Source organism: Symphodus melops (genome assembly GCF_947650265.1).
Source record: "Symphodus melops genome assembly, chromosome: 4".
NCBI lineage: Eukaryota > Metazoa > Chordata > Actinopteri > Labriformes > Labridae > Symphodus > Symphodus melops.
Genome location: NC_136694.1, coordinates 30,291,429 through 30,306,666, shown reverse-complemented (window position 1 = coordinate 30,306,666; position 15,238 = coordinate 30,291,429). Strand labels below are relative to the sequence as shown.

The 15,238-nt window shown below is 49.0% G+C and overlaps 1 long non-coding RNA gene across 1 annotated transcript in view; it reads left to right on the top strand.

Moving 5' to 3' along the window:
• Positions 1-797: 797 nt before the first annotated feature.
• LOC306822609 overlaps positions 798-15,238 on the top strand; it is a 138,074-nt gene continuing 123,633 nt past the window's right edge. Inside the window, exon 1 of the long non-coding RNA XR_013778907.1 lies at positions 798-876. This is a non-coding gene — a long non-coding RNA (uncharacterized lncRNA). The remainder of the gene's footprint in view (positions 877-15,238) is intronic.

Sequence of the window (15,238 nt, the reverse complement as noted above, 5' to 3'; positions counted from 1 at the left end):
TCGGTGCAGATTGAGCAACTTATGCAAATATTGAGAATAATCAAACATGTTGAACGTGTTTCTGATTTTCTGCATCGAACCTCTGGAGGCTTCACGGCTGGAAAAACATCCAAGAACCGGTGAGCCTGCAGGCCATGGAGAAGAATATAACTGTGCACGTGTGGACATGGACTGTATATGTGTGTGTGTGTGTGTGTGATTATGCAACGCTCCGTGTTAGCCCTGTAGGCTTTGTATGGCATGTCACGACACACACAAACACAAATTACACAACGATAATCCAGAGTTTAGGCGCTGAGTCAAGGCCGAAATCATAACGTGGTGATTTTTGGAGCTCGCAAATGTCACACACAGCTTTTTTTGTTTAATAGGGTGCAGCCAAGCATGTGAGTGATGTCCTGCAGGGGGCTGAAGCTGAGGAAAGCCAGCCAGGTAGACGCCGTGTGGACACGATGTCACAGCGTTGGATGACAGTTAGGTGCGATAACGACGGCTGTGAGGGTTCACTGGAGAGTGAACACAACGCCCACGCCACGGAGACTCTCCTCTCATTACCAGTGATGTGGACACACAAAAGAGTCAGCCAGCACCACACCTACGTCACTCATTCAGTCGCACAAACACTCCCCCTACACGTGATGTACAAACACACGCAACACGATGGCATGGTACATGTTTTAAACATGTAACGAGAATACATCGGACAGAAAAGATCTGCTTTAGAAGGAAATGTGGAAACCTGCCACACTAATCAGTGTCCCGTCCTACATCTCTATAGGTTAAAGGTCACATGACCTCCTCCTCTTCATCATGTGAAATCAGTGTCCTCGCTCCTCTTCATCATGTGAAATCAGTGTCCTCGCTCCTCTTCATCATGTGTGTGAAGTGTGTTGTTGTAAATCCACTCTGATCCTGTATTTGATCATGTCTATAAACCCCTCTATTTCAGCCCTGCTCAGAACAGGCTGTTTCTGTGTCTGTAGCTTTAAATATGTAAATGAGCTGTGTCTGACCACGCCCCCTCTCTGGAAGGGTTCGGGTGTACTCGCTGCTTTCTGGCTCCATGTCCTATTGTTTACGGTGAGAAGGCAGACTCAGAGGGCAGAACAAACACCTAGCTGTGGGAGTGTCACCCACCTGGGGGAGGGGCTACTGCCCTTTGTGATGTCATGAAGGGAACATCTCCAAACGGCCTGTTTGAGCACACATTTTCTGAAAAGTGGAGCAGGCAGAAGACGGAGAGGATGGACTTTTCTCATCATTGGGGGGTTTGTAGACTAGAGACACATGTTAGAGGGACATGGAGGAGAGGATTCTGGGTAATATGTGACCTTTAAATCCTGCACATCTGGTAGTCGTGCACATTCTGACCTCTCTGGTGTGCCATCCTTTTGTAACACACTTTGCGTGAAGCAAAGTACGAGACGCAGCGAGCTGGACGCAGGTTAAAAACTCCAGAAAAACAGCAGAAGACACGTCTGCAGAATCCGGATGATGCATCAACGCCGCGAGCTTTCCGGTCCTCTAAATGAGTCATTTTGAGTTTGTTGTGTCCGACGCCTCGGGTTCAATGAGCAATGACTTTCTGTTAACACGCTGTATAGCCATGAATAAGCTTCAGAGCTTCAGGCCGTCCATGCATGTTGATTCAAGTCGTAGCGTGGCGTGGAAGGTCAGAGCGTTATGTAACGTGTGTGTGTGTGGCCGCTCATGTGGACAGCTCATGGCGCTCTGCTCCTCTGCGTTTACACCTGACGTTCACAAAAACAGCCCGACTCTCTCTCTCCTGTTTCCACACGTGATCTGAAAACGAGCAGCTTGAACTATTCAGGTCCCTGTTTCACTTCCTGTTTCTGCTCGCCGCAGGAGGACACAGATCAGCGACGCCGTCAGTGTGCGTTCTGCTCATCAACTTCTGTGACGTCGACGTCAGCTTGTTGTTCTCTCTTTACGAACGTTACAGCAGCTGTGAAACACACACACACACACACACACACACACACACACACACACACACACACACACAGAAACAAAGTGAGTCACATGTGCACGTTGTCTTCTAACGTGATGAGCGGAGACGGACCGAACACGCGTGTGCTGGAGTTTGGCAGCGAGGCGACACTGATCGCTCAGCTCAGCCGTGGTCGGATGAATCAAAGTCGTGTTTAATCGGGATTTGTTCCGGACGGCGGCTCAGATCGAGTCCTCCGGTCTTTTGGACGTCTCGCTCTGACACTCGGTCCCGCACGCTCGCTGATCCAACGGCCCCCGACCTCCATCTTGTTTTAGTCTGGTCCTCTCACAGCTGAGCTCAAACGTGTGGACTCTTCTTCACGTGTGTTCGGAAGCTCGCTCTCTCTCTGTCTCTCTCTCTCTCTCTCTCTCTCTCTCTCTCTCTCTCGCTGTGATGTGTACCTGGTTCTGCATGATGTCACTGAGTCCTGTCTGACCTGTCTGTCTGTGACAGAGGACGCTGTATTGACATCACAGTGAGTTCTCAGTCATCAGATAAGCTGTCCGACGCCTTCTGATCTGATACGAGGAGAACACAAACATCAGGCCGTCTGCTTCCTGCTCCTGAACCTCTCACGAGTCAGCGCCAATGCATGATGTCCACACACTGTCCAACAATGCGGTGAAACCAAAGCGAGAGACGCGTGCTCACTTCTTCTTGTTTGAACAGTTCAGTCACATGACAGGATTCTCTGTGATGATCGATCACATGCTGGGATAGAAAAGGCTCCTGCTGCCCTCTGCTCTTTAAATGTGCCCGCACGTCTCTGCTGCCACTTTAAATATTTCACGCATTCCAATTAGTTTCCAATTATGCCTCCAAGCGTCAGTATTTGCAGACTTGACATTTGCTGAAGCCAGATTAACATTCCTGCAGCAGGAGGCCGATTAAATGTGGGAGAAAATGGAAAATCAGGTGACCTCTGTGTCACAGAGCTCAGACTGCCGGATCAGTCCGAGATGCTCTGCTCTCTGGGAAACGGAGCGTGGGACTTCTTCATGGCTTCCTGCCGCCCTCGAGCAACACCGCTCCCCTCTCCTGCAGCGACACACCTCCACCCCCCCCTCACTCCCCCCCCCCACTCAAATTCACACAAACAGCACGCATCGTCATGAGTGTGTCGCTCTCTCTCTGTGACAGCAGCCGGGGGGAAACTTCCCGGCATGGCTCGGAGGAATGCAGGGACGAGACACGCCGGCATTCGTCTGCAGCGCCGAGCACGCCAGGCATCCGAGCCACACAGAGGGGAGCGGCAGCTGGGCTGGAGGGGGAGGGGGGAAGGGGTCTGGGTCTGGAGTTACAGGACCCCGTCCTCATCCTCAGCACCCATTCTGAAGTATGTGGGGGCCCCATGTTAAACTCAATTGGGGGCCCCTCATCAACACTTCCTGTTTATTCTCTCTCTCAGGGTTAAAGCACACACTGCAGCATTCAGGGGCCCCTGGGCCTACTGGTCTGGGGCCCCAAGCAGCGCCTCTGCTCATCCTCACTCCAGCAAACCTCACTGCTCCACACCGACGGTCTCCGCCCCTCGGGTCCCTGGCTCCGCCTCCACAGCGAGATGTTGTCGTTCTCAGAATCCGGTTTTTATTGGCCAGTGTGTCAATCAGCAGTCCATGTAAACACAGCTCTGACAACAACACAGCCAGGGGGGCTCCAGCTCCTCCCTCACTGCAGACAGGCAGGACTCACTCGATGGTTAATCGATGTGGATCATTCCGGGACACTGATCCAGATTCAGGGCTTTAAACGAACACGTATCAGTGGTTATCCGGAGCGCTGATAACCTCAGCACTGTGACGCTCCGGCTGGATGACGTTGTCCTTATCTCATGTTGTTTCTGACCCACATTTATTTAGAACCTTGATAAGTGTTGTAATCATGAACAGGAGGCGGCGGCCAGGTGAGGCCGTAAAAGGCTGGTAGATAAAGACCCAGGTACAGGACCAGAAAAGTGGGTCAAATAGAGACGGGACAGAGCGGGTTGTATTCTGTCTGAGCTAAAGTCAAAGAAGAGAACCTTCATGTCTCTCATGTGGACTGATACCACTGAAGACCTGGACCCCCCCTGACCTGGACCCCCCCCAGGTCTTTAGGTCTGGATTTAGAGCAGAATGCTCGTCAAACTGATGTGAAGGATGTTTGCATGAAATCTGATCCCTTCATGTCGCTGCAGCCTGAGTAACAGGGAACACCTTCCATACTCCAGTCCGCACCAGGACTTGAACTAGCAACTCTCTGGTCCTCGACCCGAGTCTCTACAGACCGAGCTTCTGCCTCGTTTTCTCGCTGTGTTTGTCGCTGCAGCTTTAACTCTCTCTGAAGCTTGTGAGCACTCAAACATGTCTCTCCTGCAGAACTGGACCTGAGTCCAGGACCTCCACTCAAAGTCAAAACCTCTTCCTGTACTCTGCTTTCTTTGCATGTTATATTCCCTCCCTTCTTTCAGCACTTTGATCCAAATAACACCCTGAAGAATTTCCCTCCCTTGTTTCCTTTCCTTCCTGTCTCCTCCCTCCTCATCTATCTGCCCCAGTTTCTTCAGCTCACATGTCTTTTCTCCTTTCCTACTTCCCTGGCCCTCCTCCTCCGCTGTTCCCTTTTTTTCCCTCGAAACATCGAGCAATAACAAAGTGTGATCCTGCGTCAGCTACATTTGGTTAAAAAAAAACAAAAAACCACATCACATGATGCAGGAGCGGCTGTTGCAAAATAGTGTGGTGAACCAGCGCGGTAGGACTTTCAGGAAACGTGGTTCTTCTTGCATGGTCCTGTCACTGATGGTTATGTAAACGTCCTCCTGAATCACTCAGCGTGAACGTCCCTGAGCGACAGGAGAGAGAGAGAGAGTGCAGAATGAGAGGATTCAAACCCAGGCCGCCCGTTATGGAAGACCTCATCCTCTGAACGTGGAGCGCTAACCACAAGCTGCTTCAGCTGACAGCACACATCCTCGTCCACTCACCGGCCGGGTTTTTGAACACGACAGAAAGTTTAAGACGTGCCTTCTGCTTTTGTTGCTCTGTGATTTGACGGCTTCGTCCCGGGTCAGAACCAGGACTCTGGTCTCCAGAACTTCTTGGGGCCTTCAAGGTTGGGCGCTGGACTTGTGTTGGGAACCCGGAGAGACGGCGTTTCAGGACCCTTGTCAAAGTTTTAAAGTCGGTGTGGTAGCTGGAGAGGTGCCAGGTCACTGCCCTTGAGCAAGGCACCAAAAAACCCCAAACAGAGTGTAAAAGTCATTTTCCCCCTTGAAGCTACACTGCACAAAGTCTTCCCCTGAACGTCCACCAGGTGTGCGTCGTCCGCTCCGGTCCGTTTGGACTCCGTGCAGCCTCGTCCATCAACACTCACCGTGTGCTCAGCTGGAGAACCGAGACGAAGGAACCTCCTCGTTTGATTTTACAGATTCACTCTCAACAACAAGATAAGACGATGGACGTGGTTTAAAAGCATTGAAAGTGTTTTATTTTGAAAATAAAGCGGATGTTTGAAATGGTATTTGGGGGTCTGGCTTCCTGTCCTGCTCGCTCCTTTCTGAGGTAAAGTGATGCTCCGGCCTCCTGCAGAAATAGAAGTCTTACCTGCTCCGGAGGGCTCCGGACTCTCGGTGCTGAGACGCATTAGTGTGTCCGGGTCTGATCGGCTACAGACTGAATGGCAGGAAGGATTTGTTTCCCCACACAAAGCAGAGCACTCTAATGAGAGCGGGACGATCAACATTATCATCATCATCTGCCTCTCGCTCTGCCAGGCAGTCGGCCCAGAGACCTCGTCTGTCAGGAGTCAGGATGCTCCAATCTCCCCGGGCTCTGAAGATGCCTTGTTGCCATGCCAACCATCTGTTAACTCCTATCCTCCAGCTCGCAGTCACACTCGTCCTCTCTCCGGAAAACAAACAAACAAACAAACAAACAAAAATCACATCTGATGGGATGGGAGACTCCCGAGGTCTGTCCGGACGCGTTACCGTGACGCTACGTTTGGCGGGTTTGAACCAGGAACCAGCAGCCCGCCGTGTGACTTTTGTCATCATGGGGGGGTTTGTAGATGGACTCGAGTATTTTGCACCCCATGTGACCTTTTAACAGAAGATTTTCTACTTAACGCTGTAAGGGTTAAGGTCTCCTCTTACCAAACGTTCACTGATGCAATCTGGATAAAAGCATCCATCAGCTCGCTCCGAGAGCGAGTCGGTCAGAGAGCCGGGAAAACGCTTCCAGGAACTCGGACAGAGAAAACATCAGACAACATTAGCAGATAAGTCTGTCCATCAAAACGTCTCTCTGGTTCAATACAGCAACAACAGGAGGCAGGCGGCTGTGTGTGTGTGTGTGTGTGTGTGTGTGTGTGTGTGTGTGTGTGTGTACAAATGTGTTGGTGTGTATTGGTCTGCACGCACACATCAAACTGGAAAGAACAAAACAACCCGGACAGGAAGTCAGACAAGGAAACACAGAGCGTCTGGTCAATTTCAAAATAAAGCACAACATACAAACTCACAATATTTTTCATCATGACCTCCTGTGATCTTGTAGTTCTTCCTGTGATCTTGTAGTTCTTCCTGTGATCTTGTAGTTCTCTATGATCTTGAAGTTCTCTGTGATCTTGTAGTTCTTCCTGTAATCTTGTAGTTCTTCTGTGATCTTGTAGTTCTTCCTGTAATCTTGTAGTTCTTCTGTGATCTTGTAGTTCTTCCTGTGATCTTGTAGTTCTTCCTGTAATCTTGTAGTTCTTCCTGTGATCTTGTAGTTCTCTATGATCTTGTAGTTCTCTGTGATCTTGTAGTTCTTCCTGTGATCTTGTAGTTCTTCTGTGATCTTGTAGTTCTTCCTGAGATCTTGTAGTTCTTCCTGTGATCTTGTAGTTCTCCTGTGAGCTTGTAGTTCTTCCTGTGATCTTGTAGTTCTTCCTGTGATCTTGTAGTTCTTCCTGTGATCTTGTAGTTCTTCCTGTGATCTTGTAGTTCTTCCTGTGATCTTGTAGTTCTTCCTGTAATCTTGTAGTTCTTCCTGTGATCTTGTAGTTCTCTATGATCTTGTAGTTCTTCTTGTAATCTTGTAGTTCTTCTGTGATCTTGTAGTTCTTCCTGAGATCTTGTAGTTCTTCCTGTAATCTTGTAGTTCTTCCTGTGATCTTGTAGTTCTTCCTGTAATCTTGTAGTTCTTCCTGTGATCTTGTAGTTCTCTGTGATCTTGTAGTTCTTCCTGAGATCTTGTAGTTCTCTGTGATCTTGTAGTTCTCTGTGTTTCTGTAGTTCTCTGTGATCTTGTAGTTCTTCCTGTGATCTTGTAGTTCTTCCTGTGATCTTGTAGTTCTTCCTGTGATCTTGTAGTTCTTCCTGTGGTCAAACCGTGTCTTTTGAAGGAAAGACTGGGGAGGTTAAAAAAACACAAGAGGAAACGACAAAGACATGCAGAGAAATATTTAATGCAAATGAAAGTTTCACTAACTGAGAGAGTAAGGGTCGGAGAGAGAGAGAGAGAGTATGTTTGGAGAAGTTAAAGAATGTGTTTATCCCTTAAATGAAGCCAAAAGCAGATTTGACGTCACTAAGGAGAAAAGAATAAATGACTTAGAGCGTTTAATGAGCGAATAGCAGAGCAGCAGCTCAGCCCGTCGGATAATGCTTTGTTAAGGAGACGCTGATTGGCCTAATTCTCCCTGGCGGAGAATAATGAGGCCGTACAAGAGTGTAGAATCTAATTAAAGTGTAAAAACCTATTACCTACAATAACAAGACTTAGCTGTGCTCTGATTGGACAGCTCGTTAAATTATCTGAATGTCTAATAGGCCTCGTCCATTCATAGGCGGGTGTGTATGTGGTGTAGTATGAAGTCCCTGCAGGGTTGTCTCCATGAGTCGATCCGCTTCGACTGCATCCATCTCTGCAAAAACCTTCTTCAGGTAACAGTCAAAGTTCAACGACAGCAAAGAGTCAAAGAGTTGTTGTTTATTCTTAAAGTCATGGAGCAGGACAGGAAGCTCACACGGTGAGGGGTTGATGTGGACTGGGTGGCCTGAGTTAAAGACCCTCTGCAGGTCTGTCCTCCAGGGTCCCCCACAGTCAAGTCCACCTGACAGTAAACGCCATCATCACGTCACACAGCCGAGAGCGAGGTGAGGCCAAATGTCAACCAGGATGAGACTGTGGAGAAAAACAACTCTACTCTCTGTCACACAGTCTGCAGCCATGATTGTCGCCATGGCAACACTATCAAAAGCTGCATGGCAACAATCACAAGCTTGCCAGCCGGATGGGAACAGTAACCCTGTCGTCTTGTTTCATTACATGTCGAATGACACAGCCACTCGTTGGGTCTTTTTCTCTTTCTGTTCAAGCTGTTGTGTAATATCACAGCTTGAGTGTTTCACTCGTGTGCATGTGAAAGTGAAGAGCAGCAGAGAAACAGAAAACACGTCTCCGCTAACAAGGCTCAAAGTTCATATGAACAGGTAAACAGCAGCTCATAAAACACAGAGCAGCTTCCATATCATGACGGGACATCCTGCCCATAACACCCCCCCCCCCCCCCCCCCCCTCCAGGACTGACCGGGCCTGACACCGTTACCTCTTGTGCATAAGGTCAAAACACACCACACGCATCCTTCTTTATTGACTCTTGATCTTTGCTTACAGTTTTAGTATAGCTGCACTGTCGTTCATTTGCTGCTCTGTGTGTCGGGGACAAATAAAGTTTTTTGAATTGAATTGCACGACTTTACGTGATCATAAAGCGAGCTCAGTTTAGAGGACACAAAGCACTCCAAAAATAAAACACAGGGAGGCGTCTGCACACCGGAGGACACAGAGACCATGACAGCTAGTGTTTTATTCTGACAGAACACTCGTGCATCATGAAGGCCGTCCACGTCGGGTTCACGTGCTCGTGCATCATGAAGGCCGTCCACGTCGGGTTCACGTGCTCGTGCATCATGAAGGCCGTCCACGTCGGGTTCATGTGCTCGTGCATCATGACGGCCGTCCACGTCGGGTTCATGTGCTCGTGCATCATGAAGGCCGTCCACGTCGGGTTCACGTGCTCGTGCATCATGAAGGCCGTCCACGTCGGGTTCACGTGCTCGTGCATCATGAAGGCCGTCCACGTCGGGTTCATGTGCTCGTGCATCATGACGGCCGTCCACGTCGGGTTCATGTGCTCGTGCATCATGAAGGCCGTCCACGTCGGGTTCATGTGCTCGTGCATCATGAAGGCCGTCCACGTCGGGTTCATGTGCTCGTGCATCATGAAGGCCGTCCACGTCGGGTTCATGTGCTCGTGCATCATGAAGGCCGTCCACGTCGGGTTCATGTGCTCGTGCATCATGACGGCCGTCCACGTCGGGTTCACGTGCTCGTGCATCATGACGGCCGTCCACGTCGGGTTCACGTGCTCGTGCATGAACTGCCCCGTCAGGGCCGAGGAAGTGTACGGAGTCAAACCACCTGGACCCTGCTGATGTTCACCCTTAAACCTGCAGCGAAGCAGCAACACTCCACAAGAACATTTGGGCTTCCCACCCTCAGCGTGATGTCACGGCAACATGGCCACCATCAGTTACAACCAGGGGCGGGACTCTCTCCTTTGTATGAGTCAGCTCCACTTCCTGTTTGTAGTTGTGGGAGACATGCATCACACTGTGGAGTGGGCCTTTAAATAATCCTGATGTTATGACCGGAGGAAGCTTTCTGACCGCTCGGAGCTGAAGCCACGCATGAATGGAGACGCAGAAACAGGCTGACTAATGAGATTGTGTGCTAAGTTGTGGGGTGAGAGACGGGTTTAACTCCGGGGGAGAAAAGCTCCAAACCTTCAAACAATGGGAGGGAGCGGGTTTCAATACAGAGCGACAAACAACAGCAGGGTCAGAGGAAGGTAAAGACGTCTTCACCTGTCTCAATCAGCCGGTTCGTTTCCATCATCTCCACTCTGAGACCCCCCCCCCCCCACCCCCCCGTGCATGTATTGCTGCTGTTTACCAGGAAGCGGTGCATTTATTTCAGTTTAATCCCCCTTCCTGGCCGCCCGGCGCGGTCAGATGACAGCCGCTAATCTCCGGACTGCTTGCCTGACTGACTGCCTGCCTGTTTACTAATATGGGATTAAAAGCGAGCACGCCTCCATCACGTAGCAGCTCTCATGCTAACGAGAGCGGGGTGAAGAGGAGAGGATGACCCCGATGACCCGAGGCCGACCCGAGGACGAGATGTGTGTCTGCTTTCTTTCTCTCTTTTTCTCTGGTGAAAAAAGTGATGAAGCGGTGACTTCGCTCCTCCTGCAGGTCGGAGCTTTTCTCACTGCAGGGATCAAGCCCGAACATTTCACGGGAATGTTTTTACCCGTGAAAACCGCCTGATAGAAAGAGCTGTTACACAGAGGTGAGGTCCACGATGTGGGCGGAGCAGCTCGTTCAGACGTGTCCATGACGTGCACATTTTCTGCCCGGTCCTCTTCGGTGAGCCTTTCATTTACGAACGTTGTTTTCTGAAGCAGCAGTGACCTCCGTCGTCCAATCAGTGGGCATTGTGAGAGAGTAGCTGTGTGTGTGTGTGTGTGTGTGTGTGTGTGTGTGTGTGTGTGTGTGTGTGTGTGTGTGTGAGCACAGCGTGACGTTACAAGAACAAAACTCGGTTTTACATAGAAACACCTGAAACGTTTTTAAACTTCCCCATGTGAGCTCAAACAAGCCGTTTGGAGATGTTCCCCTCATGACATCACAAAGGGCAGTAGCCCCTCCCCCAGGTGGGTGACACTCCCACAGCTAGGTGTTTGTTCTGCCCTCTGAGTCTGCCTTCTCACCGTAAACAATAGGACATGGAGCCAGAAAGCAGCGAGTACACCCGAGCCCTTCCAGAGAGGGGGCGTGGTCAGACACAGCTCATTTACATATTTAAAGCTACAGACACAGAAACAGCCTGTTCTGAGCAGGGCTGAAATAGAGGGGTTTATAGACATGATCAAATACAGGATCAGAGTGGATTTACACACTTCACATTGATAGGAGCTTTTTTATCTAGGTTTGCTTCACCGTTTGCTTGGAAGAATCTACAGTGTGACTTTAAACTGCAAACCTCACTCACCCTGGATGTTTTAAATTCAGGCTTTCTGTATCCAAACCTAGTCTGAGGTTCATCATGTCAGCTCCAAGATGAAGTCCTCTCACCCTCAGTAAGACAAACACGGTTTGACATCAGAGGAAACAAACAGACATTCATTTTCTGGTGAAACACACAAGTCGTTCCTCGCTGTCCTCCAGTCTTGTTTCCTCTCGCTCCTTTTTTTGTGTGTCTGTTTGAAACGTGACGTTACATCAGCAGAGAGGTTCAACGAGTCTTTCATGTGTAAACACAACAGAACTGAGTCCAGACCCACGGAGTGCATCCAGACACGTCTACAGAGACGATCAGGTGAGAGGCTTGGATGTGAGACTTTTATTCTCGTCCTCGCTCTGCCTCTGCAGGAAGTTCATGTTGATGTTTTTCACTTTTCCTGTCACGTGACCTCCACTCCGACAAAACTACCAGCAGCCGTGCAAACACAACAAAACTTCAAAGTGTAAGAGAGCAGCCTGCAGAGAGATCTTAATGGACTTACATAGAAGAGTGAGATGACTGTTTGCATTAAAAACACACTCACACCAAGTGCATTGATTTGATTTGATTGGCAGATATTCCTTAAACTTTAATTTCACACATTTCCCACACGGTCCGCTGAGCAACGAAGCTCAACAGATAAACATGAAGACGCCGCACGTTGCATCACACCAACATGTAGAAATCCTGTCTGCAGGGTTCAAGTGAAGAATCCGTCAGTGTGACGGGTTCAAACTGTCGAACATCTTTACGACTGTTTTCTAATTTTTAACCTGACACCTTTTTTTTTTTATGGTTTATAACTTTACGAGGGACAGACTGTTTGTTCTTTCCATGTGTGTGTGTGGGGGGGGGGGGAAGTGACTTTCTGAGTCACAACAATAAAAAACATAAATCCCGCCCACTTTATTAACTTTTAAAGTGTGTTTACCTGCCCGCGGTGGCCTGAGGACACGGACTTTGTGTTTATTATCTGTTTGTTGACGCTTTGTGCCACATTCAGTGTTTTATTGCTGCTGATAATCTGCGACATGGATACGCCACTTTGTTTGGTTCATTGATCGATTGCTTGAGCCAGAATGTGAAGCGACTACGTGTATTAACATGTATACGTGAAGCAACTCACAGCTAACAAAGTCAGAGCTGAAACAGAGACTTTCAAAATAAAAGGAGTTAGAGGGAAAGAGTAACTCCTCCCCCTCCGCCCATGTCTGGAGCCTCGAACCGTCTCCTGAGAATCAAACCACCAAACAGCCTGTTTCCACCTGAGGGGGGCTGGCCCCCTCCTGTTCAGCTGCTGAGACCCTCACCCACACATCCATCACTTCCACCCCGGACTTCTGCAACGCTCAAGAAATTCTGCTGCTCGCCTTCTCACACGCTGCTGCAACCCGTGACCACATCACCCCCACCCTGACCTCCACCGGCCCCCTCCCCCAGTGTGTCCACTTTAAACTCCTTATTATCACCTACAAAGCCCCCCCCCCTGTCTGAGCTCCTTACAGCCGCACTCTCAGGTCTGCTGACTCAAACCTCCTGCCGCCCCGACTTGTCAGCTGCCTTAAACTGGCAACAAGGCCAGAAGCCCAGGTCATCTAAAAACAGGTGACCTGTAGTTTACAGCTGTGGTTCTCAACTGGTGGTGAGGGGACCCAAAAGTGGGTCACGGAGCCTTTTCTATACTGGGTTTGTTTTGTTCCCCTTCTTTGTTCTGCTCCATGTTATGTCCCGCCTGAGGTCCAAACTGCACAATTTTCACAGAACACATCTGATTGGTTGGAAAAAACAAAAAGCGGTGGTGATTTATCACGGAGGAGTTGGCGTTCGGGTCCTGAGAGCATCAGCTGAGGAGAATGGGATCATGATCGCTGCAGCAGAAACAGAAAGCGTTGATGAACGCATGCTAGAGATAATTAGTGGGAAATGTGTCGTTCAAAGAATGAAACAAAGACTTCAAAGCATCCAGCACACCCTTCACCACACCAGATCTGTTTGCACGGAAGCCTGTGATTGGACAATCGTCCTCTGTGATTTGCATGATAAACATCCAGAAAATCCTGTTCATTGGAGGCCGATGACAAAAACAACCAGTTAGACTTTCAAATAAAAATGAGTCATCGAGGACGTGACTCATGGTACACCGATAAATTAAAACTCAATATTTACAGTCATGACTTGAACTCTTGAACAGGTGTAAACATGAAGGTCACCAGATGAAGCCTTTTCACACAACTTGTACACAACACACACGTTTCATCAGTCCATTATCTGTAATGTTTTTTGCAGGATGCTGGAGCCGATCCAAGCTGTCATTGGGCGAGAGACGGAGTTACACCCTGGACTGGCTAACAGCCAATCACAGCGCTGATCATCAAGCCACATTCACACCTTCAGAGTCAGCAGGTAAGCAGCATGTGTTTGGACTGTGGGAGGAGAGAACCCACGCCATGCAGACTCCACACAGAGAGGCTCCTGTCAGACGGGGATTCAAACCAGCAACCTCCTCGCTGTGAGGAAACAGAACCATGCAGCACTGTTCAGCCTCCACACCAAATCACAAAGTTAATAATCAATACTGAAAACCAAAGGAGCTCAGAGGCAGGAAGTAGGCATTGTGATTTATCTGAAGCTCTGCAGTTTCTCTTCAAATGAGTGAAGTTACGTCGAGCGTTGCCTGCTAGCATAGCTTCTGCTAGCATAGCTTCTGCTAGCATAGCTTCTGTCTGAGGAGGAGCTGAGCTCACCAAAACCACCAAGTACCTCCATACAGCTCTACTCCAAAAACACCCGTCTGTTCCGTCACGGTCTGATAAAGTCATTCAAGTCCTCCACAGTCTTCAACCTTCCTCCCTCTCTGTGTCAACAGGATGGGATTTTACTCTCATCACATGTCCTGCATGAAATACAACAATAAACACAGGTTAACAGCTGTGTTTACAGCTGAGGATATTCAGTGTAGAGTTACAGCTAAATAAACAGAATATATCAGTGGAAGAGGGAGCTACACTGCCTGTAGCTAATACTAGCTTGTGCTAAATTAGCTCGCTTGAATTCTTCGTTAAGATACAGGCCAGGTCATCATGCACAGTGATAAACAAAGGTGTCATCAGCATAAAGATGATCGATACAGAAGCTCCGCCCATCATAACAAAGGGTCCCAAAACCAGCTAAATCCTGCATCCCCGTGTTTCTGCATTCTGCAGTTCAATGAGCAGACACTTTCATCCAGAGCGACGTCCAACACAGGCTTTAAGTCTGACAGGAAGTGAACACTGACGGCAGAACTCGAGCGCTCTGATCAGTAGAGAAGCCATTTTCATAATTACCATCATCATCATTAAATATGTTGAAACCATCATCGTGAAGGTCGCAGGTGTTCACACACAGCTGGGTCTTTATCTTTTTCTTAAAGGTGCAAATGGACTCTGCAGAGCAGATGGAGTTTGGCAGTTCGTTCCTCCACCAGGGGGCGACAGAGGGCCCTGCTGTGAAGGTCGGATCAGACGCCTTTCATTGGCAGAGCGTAGTGGGCTGGAAGGGAGTGTCGACCCGACATGGTAGAAGGGGGAGACAGATAAAAAAAAAAAGGGCATGCCTGCTGTTGCCATGGAGACCTGATGGCGGTTGTGATTACACTGTGCTATTGTGTGCAATATCAAACGTGCCAGAAATTCATCCGACTGATCTTGAGCAGCTGATCGGGCCGTGATCGACCATTGTTCCTCGGCGTGCGTGCACCACTGAAGCGGGGCCGTCGGGCGGAAACTCAGCCGACAAAATAAAACAACTCAAAAATCTGTGTAAGTGTAGGCTGGGCTTTATGTAGGTATGTACATAGTGTCACCACTGCTTGAGCTGTTACAGCGTTAAACATGGAGGTCAGCTGAAGGCTTCATGGTCCAGAGCGGAGCATCTCATTCGATGGGATGGTGAGCGGGATGCTTGGCTTCCTCTCAGGATGTCATTTGGTTGATGCAAAGTTGCCCATACGAGTGGATGAGTGTGTGTTTGTGAGATTTATTTGATTGGACCAGTGTGTGAAGCCTGTGTGGACGTTTATGCAAGTGTGTGTGTACCGATGAGCATGTGTGTGTTTGTGTATATGTAGATTTAAGCAAAGCTGGCTCTT